At 60.0% G+C, this 12,170-nt stretch overlaps 1 protein-coding gene across 6 annotated transcripts in view; it reads left to right on the top strand.

Moving 5' to 3' along the window:
- Positions 1-12,170, top strand: part of MEF2D (myocyte enhancer factor 2D) — a 48,868-nt gene that overhangs the window by 20,459 nt on the left and 16,239 nt on the right. Inside the window, exon 1 of one of the 6 annotated variants that reach the window (XM_045298383.1) lies at positions 5,142-5,303. The exons of 1 other annotated variant lie outside the window; for it this stretch is intronic. The gene's annotated coding sequence lies outside the window, so the exon portion shown is untranslated. Of the gene's footprint in view, positions 1-5,141; positions 5,304-9,328; positions 9,707-12,170 lie in introns of those variants that run through there. 4 more of the 6 variants (XM_045298381.1, XM_045298382.1, XM_004714710.3 and 1 more) reach the window with 4 other exon arrangements.

Below are 12,170 nucleotides of genomic sequence, written 5' to 3'. Positions count from 1 at the left end.
GTGTGTGTGTGTGTGTGTGTGTGTGTGTGTGTGTGTGTGTCTGTGTCTGGGGCTCGTGTTTGCCGGGTGCCTGTAGAGTTGGGACTCGAGTCACCTCAGAGGTGGGCGCGCAGGGCCCCTTTAGGACCTCCTAGCCCTGCTTCCTGACATCCCTGATCTGGTTGTCAGCAGCCCCAGCTGGAGAAACCCCCGAGCAGAAGTTTGCAGCTGTTCAACATCTGGGCAAGAGTTCTCCAATCCCTCTCACCAATGTCAGGCTGAACCTGGGAATGGGGGTCTGGGGAAAGTTTGGGGAGATTTGGGGAGAGATGGCCAAGGAGCCTTAAGGTTCCTTTCGTCACCCAGTCCAGTGTCAGCTCCCTTATCAAGATTGGGCCTTATGGGGATGGGAGAAAAGGAGTTTGATCCCTCAGTGATTAGGCTGACCTGGGGTTCTCCCCATGAAAGAGGGGCTCTTGGGTGTGGGCACACCTGAGGGCACTAACTGGGTTATCACCCATTTGTTCTTCTGAAAGAGGGGACACTATCTGCCTCTCATGCTGCATGTTGCTCATGTTGCTGGGGTGGGAGAGGGTACATACAGTGAATGGATCTTGTGTGTGCCCTCCTCTTTCAGAACCTCCCCCCATTTGAAGTCCCTTGGGAGACTGGATGCCTTTGGTTTGAGAAGAGGACCATCACCCACTTTCCCCCCTACCCCTTAAGTGGGTCTCAGCAATTCAGGGGCCAACCAGCGCTATGGGAAGTTTGCCATCTGGGTGGTGACCTTGGGTGGCTCTGGCCTCAAGATAGGAAGGGAACCCAGGCCAGCAGGAGATTGGGTATTTTGTAGTTAGGGACCTGTCCACCTCTCACTCCCCTCCAAAGTCCCAACAGGGAGGTCAGTAGGCCAGAGGAGTATTGAAAAGGCCCACAGATGTCCGTCCCTGGGGCCACCAGGTCACACATGCCCCAGGACTAGAGCCGGTTGTCCCAGCTCCCACAGCATGGCTGGGGATGCATTTCCTTCCTGTGGTCTCCCAGTGCTGGCTCAGGAGGTGGGGGTGGGGGCTTAGGGTGGGGGCGGTGGATGACCTGTTTCCATGTGGTGATGGGGATCCCTGGGACATAGAGGGGGCTCGTAGACCTTGCCATTTGAGACCTCCGGGACTCGTGATCATATTCTCTTTGTTGTAACTCCTCTGCCCGCCCAACACGTGGTGTGTGTGTGTGTGTGTGTGTGTGTCAGGGCAACAAGGGGAGCGGTCTTTGGTTACTCTGAGGAAGGGAAGAGCTGTCACTCAAACTCCCTTAGAGCCCCAGAGTGGTTGAACTTTTTATCTGATGTCGCACAGCAAATCTCTGTCACAGTGTGAGTCTCTCTGCTCTTCCAGGCTTAGCTTCCTATGAGAGAGACTCCAGGGGAGGAAGGCATGTAGTCTGTGCCCTTGGGGGTCCTGGTCTGAGAGGAAGAGGAGGCCCCACTTTGAGAACATCATAACCCTCCTGGCAGGGGGGATGGGCGTGGGGGTTGGGCTGGAGCTGAGTGGTGGAGGGCTTGGAAGGGTGGCAGGTGCTGCTGTTGGCTGCCCCACTGTGTGCCTAGTAACCCTGGGGTGGGGGTGGGGGTGGGGGGTGGCTTGTGCTTCCCAGCTCTGCCCCCTGGCTCTTCTCATAGGCCGGGAGATGTGATAGTCTTTCAGACTCCTGTTATATAATCTCTCCAACAGGAGATTTTTTTTTTTTTTTTTAAATCTTCCTTTGGTCTTTCCTAGGAGGAAAGAGAGGGTGGAGGGGAGACTCTTCCAGGTTTGGGGCTGGGAGAACAGAGCAAGGAGGCCCCCAGGTTCCTGAGGGAAGCCAAGAAGTCCTTGTGTTGGACCCTCGTTTGAGGCCCAGCCCCCCCCCCTCCCAACATCCTGCTCTGACCCTTTCCTGGGAAGGTCCTTCTGCTCTGTGTGTGTGTGTGTGTGTGTGTGTGTGTGTGTGTGTGTGTGTGAGTTGGACCCTGGCTCTACCCTGGTGCCCAGAGAGGCCTGACCCCTGTCCATCCTGTCACCCTTCTCCTCCTAGCCAGCTAGGTCCCCTGGCCTTCGTGACTGGCACAGCACTGGGTCTGGATTCTCCTTGGCGCCCTGGCCTGGTGCAGACCCTATGGTAGGCACTTTGCCAAGTACCTCTGCCCTCCCAGGGGAGTCCAGGGACAAATCAGTGGTGGGTTCCGCGTTTCCCTGTTTGTCAGGAGAGCCAGGTTCCTGCTTCTCTGAACTTCTTGTCCAGGGGGTTGTGTTGTGGAGAAGTGAGGGGTAGGACCGGCCTTGACCGATGGGTCACAAGTCGTCGTTGGCACCCACCTGGGCTGAGAGGGTCTGAGAACCCGTCATTTTGGGTCAGCTTCTGGGCCTGGCATCCTGGGCACCAAGGTGTGGACTGTCCCTGCCCTTTGGGACCATGGAGGGGACTCTCCAGGCCCTCTTAGGCCTACTGGTTTGGGGCAATTATCCCCTATTACAAGGGAAGGAGGGGATAGTGTGGGGCCAGCACAGCCTCAACATCACTGTAATCGCTGGTGGCTTTTATGAGCCAGTCATGGGGCCAGAGCCTGGTCGGCTGTGTGTCCATCTGGCCCATATTGGTGACTGACTCATGTGGGGAAGGGGAGGTGTCAAGGTGCTAGGAGCTCGGAGCTCTGCTCAGGAAGCTGGGCGCCTGGTTGGACTGTGCTTGATAGCACTCAATCCATGCTTGCAGCAGGTAGGATGGAGCTTAGATGACCGGAAGAACTTCCCTGTGGAGCTAGTTGGGGGGAATAGATTGGGAAACTCTAACTTGCCTTGGGAAAGGGGGAATCGGCCATGCCCTTTCTTTACGAGTGGCGCTTGGTAGCTGTGCTGAAAGACCTTGACCTTTGGGCTAGTGGAGCCTTTTCTCTTCCCTGACTTGCAGCTAGCAAGATCCAGAGGAGCTGTGCTAGGGTGCACTCTTGGGTGCCCCCCACCCTCAACAGGGGTCTTGTGCAGCCTGGCATACCGAGATGCGCTTGGCAGGCCTGCAGCATTTAGTGGTACACAGGCATGAAGGTGTGCAGCGCAGACACTCGGGTGGGCAGACGCCCACGGAGCAGCTGCCGCCCTGCGGGGGCAGGGGTAGCAAATGGCAAAGATGATGAAAGGATTTGAGTGGGGCGGGGGTGGGGGGGGCGGAGGCCCGAAGGCAAAGGGCAAGGCAAGAACTCTGAAGAGAGCAGGGTTGACTGTAGCAGGAGGGATTGAGGTTAGACCACAGATGGGCAGATGGAGCCCTGTCTGTGAAGTAAAAGAGCCTGGCTTGTGAGTCAGGAGCCCTAGCTCACTTCTCCATCCCTGCCCTTTGCATCTCCCCTCCCCCCACCTTCCGTCTGTCCCTCTGTGGCTTGGCCCAGCCTGGCTGTGCCCCTCACACTGACCACGTGTCCTTGAGTAAGCTGCTCCTCCCTGGGCCTCAGCCATCCCGAGTTCTACCTGGCCTCTCTTTCAGTGAGCCAATGCCTGGGCATGTCCGTGGAGTGTCCCTTGTCGCTCCCTCCCTCTCTCTCACTCACCCACCCGCCTGTCTGCCTGAAGGATCTGGGCCGACCCTGAGCCCTTGGGGGCGTGGGGGCTGATCCCTGGCCTCCCAGGCCCCCGCAACTGCAACTGAGTGTCATTTTCCTGAGGCTTAGGCTACAACCTCCCCTTCCTGGGAGCCATGCTCTGCTTCTGACCACCTTGGCCATCTGTCCCATGACCCCTTGCAAGACCCTGAGAACCCACTGCTGTGTTCGTTTCTCTTTCACCTATTGTAATGGCCAGGGGAGGGGTAGGGGTGCCCAGCCTTTCCAGAGGGGGAAAGGAGGGACTTGTCCCAAGCTCTGGCCTGTGGCAGGCCACACCCAGGCGGGACCATATTTACTCATTTAAACTCACCCTCCCAGGAGGCTCTGGGCTCAGGGCCTGGTCACTGACCTTGGCAAGGCGCCCCTGGCGGGGTGCTCAAGCCCCTCCCCTCGGAAAGCATATAGAGCAGCTTGTTTTGCTCCCCAGCCAAGGAGCTGCGCCCTCAGGCAGTGTCCGCCCGCCCCTCCCCTCCCCAGCACACACACAACTCTCCAGTATATTTTATAGAACCGAACTCCTAGGGCGGGAGGGGCTGGGGGGAGGCCATCGGGATGTGGAGGAGGGGTCTCAGAGAAACTTCTATTACTTCCTCGTGTGCCAAGCTCTGTCCGCGTGGAGGCTGGTGACATCTGAAGCTGCTTGGGTTCTTTCTGTGCTCAGCTGCATCTCCTCTTTGGGGAAGCAGGCTCAGGTGTGTGACCTGCCCAGCCTTAACCAGTGAGGACGCGGCTTGTGTCTAAGGTGAAGGGACACCTTAGAAGTCAGGCCCCGGGAAGCCTGAGAGAAGGCGGCTGTGTTGAAGGGAAGCACTGGTCTGGTGGCGGTCTCCAGCCCAGGAGTGGAGAGGCTGAGGGCTTGCAGCCAGTGGATGGGGAGATGTTGCTTGGATTTCCCAAGATGATTCTGCCATGGGAGAATGACCCCTGGGCACCTCTCCTTCCTGCCTCCCCCCCACCCCCTCAGCCCCCTTGAGCTGCCACGGGCTAGCCGAGGAGAGAGGCTGGAGTGGGAACGCCTGAGCCCTGAGAGGCCTGTACGTGTCTGAAGGCACCGGGAGGCCTGGAAGTTGGGGACTCTGCCCTGGAAGAAATGTGCTGTAACTCCAAGGTGAAGGCAGGCTGTTCAAGGAAGCGGTTCCCAGCAACCAGCCCACCCTGCCACTTATGGCAGATGACCTTGGGCAAGTCCCTGCCCATCTCTGATTGGTTTCCATATCTTGAGAGGGCAATGAGGCCACCTGCCTCCCGTGGGCATGGAAGGGCTTCGTTCGTCAGGGTGTGTGTGGCAGGTACCCAGTGGGAACTCATAAAGTGGATCTGCTTGCCCTCTTGGCCCTGTCTGGCCCAGGAAGCTGGGGTTGGGGGGAGAGGGGGACAGTGCCTTGGTAGGAAGAAGGACTGAGGAAGCCCCGTGGGGCAGGGGCGAAGGCCCAGTCTGACCCAGGATGGGCTTGGGAAGCCGAGCCCAGCCCTGTGCGCCCTGACCATCTGTCTCCTTGTCTCAGCCCCCGCCCCCTCCACACAAGTCTCACCAAATCCCCTTGGTGCAGGGCATCCTTGCTCACCCTGAGCTCCCCCCCCACAGATACCCTCGAGTTGGAAGAACCTCTTCTCCTTCACTTCTGTGGACTTAAGAGCCAAGAGAGAGCCCGTCCCCAAACCTCAAGGGAAGTGGCACCAGGGGAGAGTTGTGAGTTGGTCTCTCCTTTTGTTGGAGGGGTGGTATGTGTCCCTCCCCCCACTCTGGCTGGCTGGAGTAATCGAGGCAAGTGGAGGGAGTGGACAACATGGAATCTGAGGCCGCCCGCGCTCAGTGAGTGATGACAGGGAGCACCGGGAAGGGCTGATTGGGAAGGGGTGCTGCGCCAGCCTTTGCAGCCTCCTCGCCTGATGTCCTCCCTTCCGCCACTGCAGCTGCCCGCCTCCATGCTGACTTGCCTCATACACCCCCAGCAGGCCAGTGGGGCCCAGGCTGGCTGGGTGGGGACAGGTGTCCCGGCCCAGCTGCTCTCTCTCGTCTCCCCCACCTGTCAGCCCAGGGGGTAAGGGGGAGGGGAGGGCAGGAACCACTCAGCCCTGTGGTCACCTGCTCCCAGAAATGGAGCCCTGGTAGTAGAGTAGTGGGGTTAACAGGCAGGACTTCCAACTCGGGCAAAGAGTAGCCCAGGACCATGGGAATGGCAAGGGAAGCAGGCCTAGCTGGGGAGGATCAGGGGGCCTGCGTGTCCCTCTGAAGAGCCGGGCAGCCAGGTATTGGTGAGGGCCCTGAGTCTTGATGGAGCCGTGTTCAAATACTGCTCCCCGCCCTCCAGGCCCCCTCCGTCTGGCTGGGCATGTTAGCCTCACCTGGCACCTTGACTGAAAGCAGCAAACTAATCCTGTAAGATCTGCCTGGCTGCCCGACCTCCCTCCCCTGCCAGGGACTTAGAGGACTGTCCTTTTGAGTCAGAAGGAGACCCAGCCACTGCCCTGAGCGGCCCCTTTAAGTCCTCGGTGGCTTCCCGAGGTCATGATGTCTCTAGGAGGATTTGCTTTCCCTGATTGGATTGGCCTCCTTTCCCCTCCCCCCCCCCATCATAATTTGTGGTTGGACACTTCCCATTCTGACCCTCTTCTTCCCCCTCCTATAGAGCTGATGGGGTCTACTCTGAGGGGACCAGGCCCCAGGCCCCTCCTCTCTCCTTGCCCACATGTGTCAGCATCTGCTTTACACAGCGCAGCCCGGCCTCTCTTCTTCGGGAGAGAAGAAAGGATCACACGGCTTCACCAGGGGACAATGCACTCCCGTGGCAGAGGGTGGCCTTCTAGAACCGTCCACTGCCTACTGCTTCCTACTCTTCTTTCCAGCCGGGGGCTCACCACCCATCCTTACTCCATGCTTTCATTTCCAGGGAAAGTCCCTCCCTTGGTCTAACCATCAGCCCTCCCACTGCAGTGGCAGGCAGCTCAGCCTCAGTATTGTGGCATTGTGCTCACCCAGCTGCTGGCTCCCAGGCTGACCCACCCCCCAGCCCCAGCTGCCACTTTCACTTCTGCCTCCTGAGACCCCAGAGGGAAGTTGGGTGGGGAGATGGAAGGTGTCTTACTAACCGTCCCAACTGCCCTACCTCTCTTCAACCTGGGCTTCTGATGGCCAGTGGCCCCGGCCACTCTCACGTAGAGCCTGAAGCAAGGCCTAGCTTACATTAGAAGAGTGGGCTACAGAGGCAGGGAGGGGCGAAGGCTAGGTAGTGGACTTCCCAGGAGAGGAGACCACTGCTGCGCTTCATGATTGCAGAGGGCCTAACTGAAAATGTGATGCAGATACTAGAACTGGACAAATGGAGATCGGGCTTCAAGGGAGGCAGGGGACTGGTTGTCTGCCAGCTCCCCGCATTGGTTGGCAGGCAGGGCCAGGGCCATGCTCCCCCTAAATGTCACCAGCTGCCCATACTTGGTTGACTGCCCTCGGACAGAGCAAGTTTGAGCCCCAGTGATGACTCTGAGCCCCGGCACTCGGTCCTGGGGAGTCTTTTCTGGAGTCTAGCATCTATCTTGCCTGCTGTACGCTTCCATTTCCTAATTCTGCACTCTCAGGGGTGGGCTTTACAAGTGGGGATAGAGGCAGAAGTAGATGATCCCCTCCATCCTCCTGCTGCTCTGGACTTGGAGCTCAAGAAGGCATGGGAGTCTTCTCCTGGGAGCCCCAGCCTGGGGGATGGCCACAGTTAACACCGCCCCCCCCTCCCCGACCCCAGTACCCCTGCCTGTTGTGTAAGAGTCGAGGACCCAGTTATGTTTGAGAACTCTGGCCAATACCAGGTTTTCTGGAGGAGAAGGATGGGGCTGCAAGGATCCCCCCCCCCCCCCAATGGGGTCCCTAAGACCTGGGGATGCTGAGAGGGGAGATGGAGCCCTGGAATGGGAAGTTGCGCTTGAAGGAATAAGGTCAGAGACACTATGCAAATCTCTATGCAAATGAGTGGCAGGGAGGCTTTGCTGCTCAGCCTACTGGGGTGGGGTGTGAAAGGAGGCTCAGGCTTGGGTTCCAGAACTGACTGAGCCTATCACCATGGTGTGACCTTGACCTGTCACTTCCTGGTATCCAGGGATAGGAGGCCCCAAGTCCTGGGCCTGATAGGCGTTCAGGTGTGTGAGGGGGATGGGGTGGCTGATGGCCACTCTGAGGCCCTCATGTGCCCCACCTGGCACCTTCTCTGGCTGACCGAAGTCACCTCCCTCCTTTCTCCTTGCTTCCCCAACTGGGCCATCTTCTGTGGTTCTCCATGGAACCACGGGCCTCTCCAGAGAGCACAGGAACAGAATGTCTAGGCCGGGAGGACACTTGGATGCGTTGCCCACTGGTGTCCTCATCCCACCCCTCCTCCCCTCTCCCATTGTACTGCCCTTGGGGGGAAGCCCGGAGGAGCCAGTGACTTGGCGAAGGTCAACCATGCCAAGGTTTAGAGCCAGAGCAAAGACAAACCCAGGTGTTAGCGTGCCAGTGTATCCGTATTGCCCCAGACTGTTGACTGCCCTGGTTTATCTGCCCCTTTCTTGGTAGGATTCGATCCTACTGCCCCCAAGACTTTCTTAGATCAGGCTGGGTGGCGGCAGGGGCCAGAGGGGGTGTCACTCACTGGCCACCAGGGGCAGGCCAGAACTGGGGTAGGAGGTGCTAGTGCCCAGTGGGGAGGCCTGCTGCCTCCCTGGAGAGCCAGCCATGCAGCCTGTAGTAGCTGCTTCAGGAAGGATGGGAGCCAGACTACAGGAAGGACAAGGAAACAGGAGAGGAGACTCAGGAGACAGCCCCCAGCTCTGGCGGTAGCTCCTGGGTAGAGAACAGGATGACCCCATCCCAGGAGCTATGCCAGGGAGGAGAGTGCAGGAAGCCGAGGGTGGGGCCAGAGTTGTCCAGCGGAAGCTGTGGGGTGGGTGCCTGGCCCTGCCTTCCCCTTGGCAAGCGGGTTCCTGTCTCTTAAGCAGACGCTGCTGTGCCCACTCCCCACTCTCCTTCCTAGGGCGCCTGGGACTTGAGACCACCTCAGCCCCAGTCCCAGCCTTCCTGAACTATTTCTCCAACCCACCACCCCACCCCCAGGCCCGCCAGCCGCCCCCAGGTCCCCTGTTGGTGAGTTAAAATTAGCTCAGTGCCCAGACTAAAAATAGCCCCTGCCCAGCCCTGAGGCTGCTGGAGCTGGGGGAGGGGAGTCCCTGAGGAAGGGGGAGCTGATGGGAAGCCAGGGTTTGAGGAGGGAGTCCACTAGACCCGGTCTTGAGGGGAGGAGGCTTGGGGCTGGGGCCCAGACCCTTGGAGGAGCGAGGAACCCTGGAGTGAATGGAGAGGGAGGCTAGAGAGGGGCCCGGAGACAAGGGGTGGGCAGGGACAGTGTGAGCCCCAGGAACTAACTGCCTGGCCTACTGGACGCTGGAGGGGTCATGCCCCAGGGTAGTATGAAGTGTGGGAAGGAGCGGCTTCCTGTGTCCCTCCAGGGCCTGTGAGCCATTGACAGACATCCTCAGATTCTCCAGCCCAGGCCAGTCACTTGGTCGGCCCTTTAGGGGCCAGCGCCCCAGGCTGAGGCTCCAGGGAGAATGGCAGGGAAGGCTGGAATCTTGGGTGTGGGGTGGGCAGGGAGGCAGTGCTCAGGATGTTGAGAGGGACCCTGGCTAGGAACCTGGACCTCAGCAGAGTTGGGCAGGCTGGGTTCGGAGGCCCGAGAGGGCCCAGAACCTTGAGCCAGAACGCCCCTTCCCGGGCCTAATCTGGTCCTGCGCCAGGTCCCAACAAGCCCCTGGGACACTCCCTACTTGGGGTGGGACCTGCCCCTCCTTCGCCTGTCACTTGGCTGCACTGCAAGTTCTAAGAGGGCAGGGGTGGTGTCCTTTCACGTTGTGCCCCCAGCACCAACCACGAGGCCTGGGCCCCAGTGAGGCCCACAAGCAGCTGCCGAACCTGCTCTGGTCTCCCTGCTGTTCTTGGTCTTTGTCTCTGGCTGGTCCCTGCCTCTGGCCCTCTCCGGCCGGCCTGCCCTGCCCTGCCCCTGTCCCTGCCCTCCCTCGGATTTCTCCTAGGACTCAGGTCTCTGCTCTTCCCTCTGCTACCCTGATGCGGTATGTCTGTCCTCCCCTGCCATCCCCCTCTGTGTGTCTGCCTCACCCACGCCTCCTCACTCTGCTAGTGAGCAGGCTGCTGGAGGCCGCCTGACTGTGGGGGTGACAGGTGGATTGGATTGTCACCCCCTCCCCCAGTGCCTGCTGCGTATTTCATGCCCTGCAGCCCAGCCACAGGGAAGGGGCGGGAGGAGGAGGGATGTCAGCGTCTCCAGCACCTCCTGCCTGCCCCTCTAGCCTACCGTCCCAAGCGGCCTGGGAGGGCGGGCGCAGGAAGGGCTGGCGTCAGGAGCGCACCCTGGCTGCCTGTGTGGAAGGGCAGGGTGGAGGCCCCTTGCTCCGTGCTCAGTCACACACTTGGCCGCTGTGGTGCAGCATCTCTGTAGATGGATGCCCTGTGGTTCTCTGAACCCAGGGCCACTTGGGATGGGGTCCCTAGGTAGGCGCTAGGGTGGGGGTGGGGCATCCCTAGACCCAAGCAGGAGAGATGGGCTGGGTGGAGGATGGCCATCAGAAAGAACTTCCACAGCTCCCCATACCTGCTCAACCCCCTGAGGCCGGTGCAGCTACCGCCCCAGGGAGGTTGCCCGGACTGTCCCCAGCTGGCCCCAGGCCACCTCACCCCGGAACTGAGGCAGTGTCATTCTGAAACCCGAGAGTGGTTTGAATATCACTCAGGTACCTAGAGATGTTGCTTTGGGGGAGGCCAAGTCCTGTTTCTTCCACGATGCCATCCTCCAAACCAAGACCCCCTTCGGAGTGTATTTGCATGTTATCTGCATCTAATTTGCATGTAACTACAACCCTCCAAGGCTCCTCCTGGGTTCTCCATGAAGCTGGGGAAAATGGCTGGCTTCAGGTCCTTCTGGAGCCCAGGGCTGGGACATCCGGTTAGGCCACTAAGCTGCAGACCCGCAAGGCGAATGAACGGTCCTAGGCGACCCTGCCTGGGGTGGAGGGCTTGGAACAAAGGCCTGGCGATTGGCTTCTGACACACCAGCCACCGAAAATTCTCTGAAGCAAGTTCTACTCCGACACACATGGGGTCACCCCGGGGTGGCGCCGACTCAGGGCTCTTCTGGTCCTCCCAGGCGCTGGCTCCTCTTGCCTGCCCTCCTTGCCCTTTGCCCTGTGTGAGCCTCGGGCTCTACAATCCAGGCCCTCTATTGGGGGGGCATCTCTGCAGCCCGCCCCTTCGTCTTCACAGAGCATGGGTCTGTGCCTGCCTCCTTGGGGTCCTGCCCTGCTGCCCTCCCCCACTCACTGCTCCTTTCTCCAGCAGGGGAGACCCCACCTTTCCCTGCCCTTCCCTGCCCAGCCCCCAGGAGGTCCACTCTGCCCAACCATGGACCTGTAGTGGGGAAATCACCCAAGGGATCACCTGTTCCCCGTGAGGGACAGTGTTTATCGATGGAGGTGCTGCCGGCCCAGGGAGTCACTGCTAGGTGGGCCCTAGTCCATCATCCTGGCCCATCCCTCCCCTCTCCGTGGCAGCCGGACGCTCTTCCCAGCCTTGGTTCCAGACCCCAGGCAGAGTGAAGGGGAAAGGGCTAGCAGAGAAGCAAGCGAGGACTGGCCATCTGGGAGGGCTTCTGGGAGGAGGAGCATGCTGCGGAGGAAAAGCGGCATGGGGCAGCCGGGCAGGGAGGACCGGGAAGGCTCACATCTGGGGGACAGATGCCAAGGCCTCTGGCTCCTGGCAGTTGGTTAGATAATTAGGAAGAGGTCTAATTATGGAGGTCCAGGTGTTCATTAAAATCTCCCTAATTGGGTAGGAGGGAAGCTTGGACAGGACAGACCTCCGTACCTTGGAAGGGGTCAGTTTGGGGTCCTTTGTGCCAGCCCAGGCCCCCGCCTCCTTCCTTTCAAAACCAGGGTTGAGCTCCCGTTTCTGGCCCTGTGCACGCCGTGGTTGTGGAGTGGACGGCGGGCCGAGACTGCTTTGCAGGAGGACCGCCTGAGGCGGGGCAGCCCCTCCTGTGGCAGTCCCCACACAGAGGTGGGGACAGCAGTGAGGGAGGGGTGCTGGGAAGATGAGATTCCTGGAAGGGCTCTGGGCCACCTCGCCAGGGGCCAGGGAGTGGAGCTCCGTGGGGCCTGCCCTCGTTCACCCTCACTCTCCCCTTTCGGAGGACGCTCAGTGGGTCTCTTTGGCTTCCCTTCTTCCCAGCCCTGATCCCTCTTGTATCCAAGCTCCCCCAGCATGAGGCGGGGGTGGGGGGGGGGGGCGGTGTAGGAGATCAGCCAGGGAGCTGGTTGCCAGGAGACAGTTGCCTGAGCAACCCCATCCTCTCCATCTCCATGTGCTCAGCGCTGCTCCTTAGAAGACTTTAGAGCCTCACCCTCCGCACCAGCCAACCTGGGAGGGGGAAGATTGAGGGCTGAGGGCTGGGGATGGCAGAGGTGGTAACCACCCCTAGTAGGGTAGATGGTGCCCAGACAAACAAGCTTCATGGGCAGCTGG

This window comes from Echinops telfairi, unplaced genomic scaffold (assembly GCF_000313985.2).
Source record: "Echinops telfairi isolate 266 unplaced genomic scaffold, ASM31398v2 ScPeMD7_7425;HRSCAF=8463, whole genome shotgun sequence".
Classification (NCBI taxonomy): Eukaryota; Metazoa; Chordata; class Mammalia; order Afrosoricida; family Tenrecidae; genus Echinops; species Echinops telfairi.
This window is presented reverse-complemented; position numbering and strand designations above follow the sequence as displayed.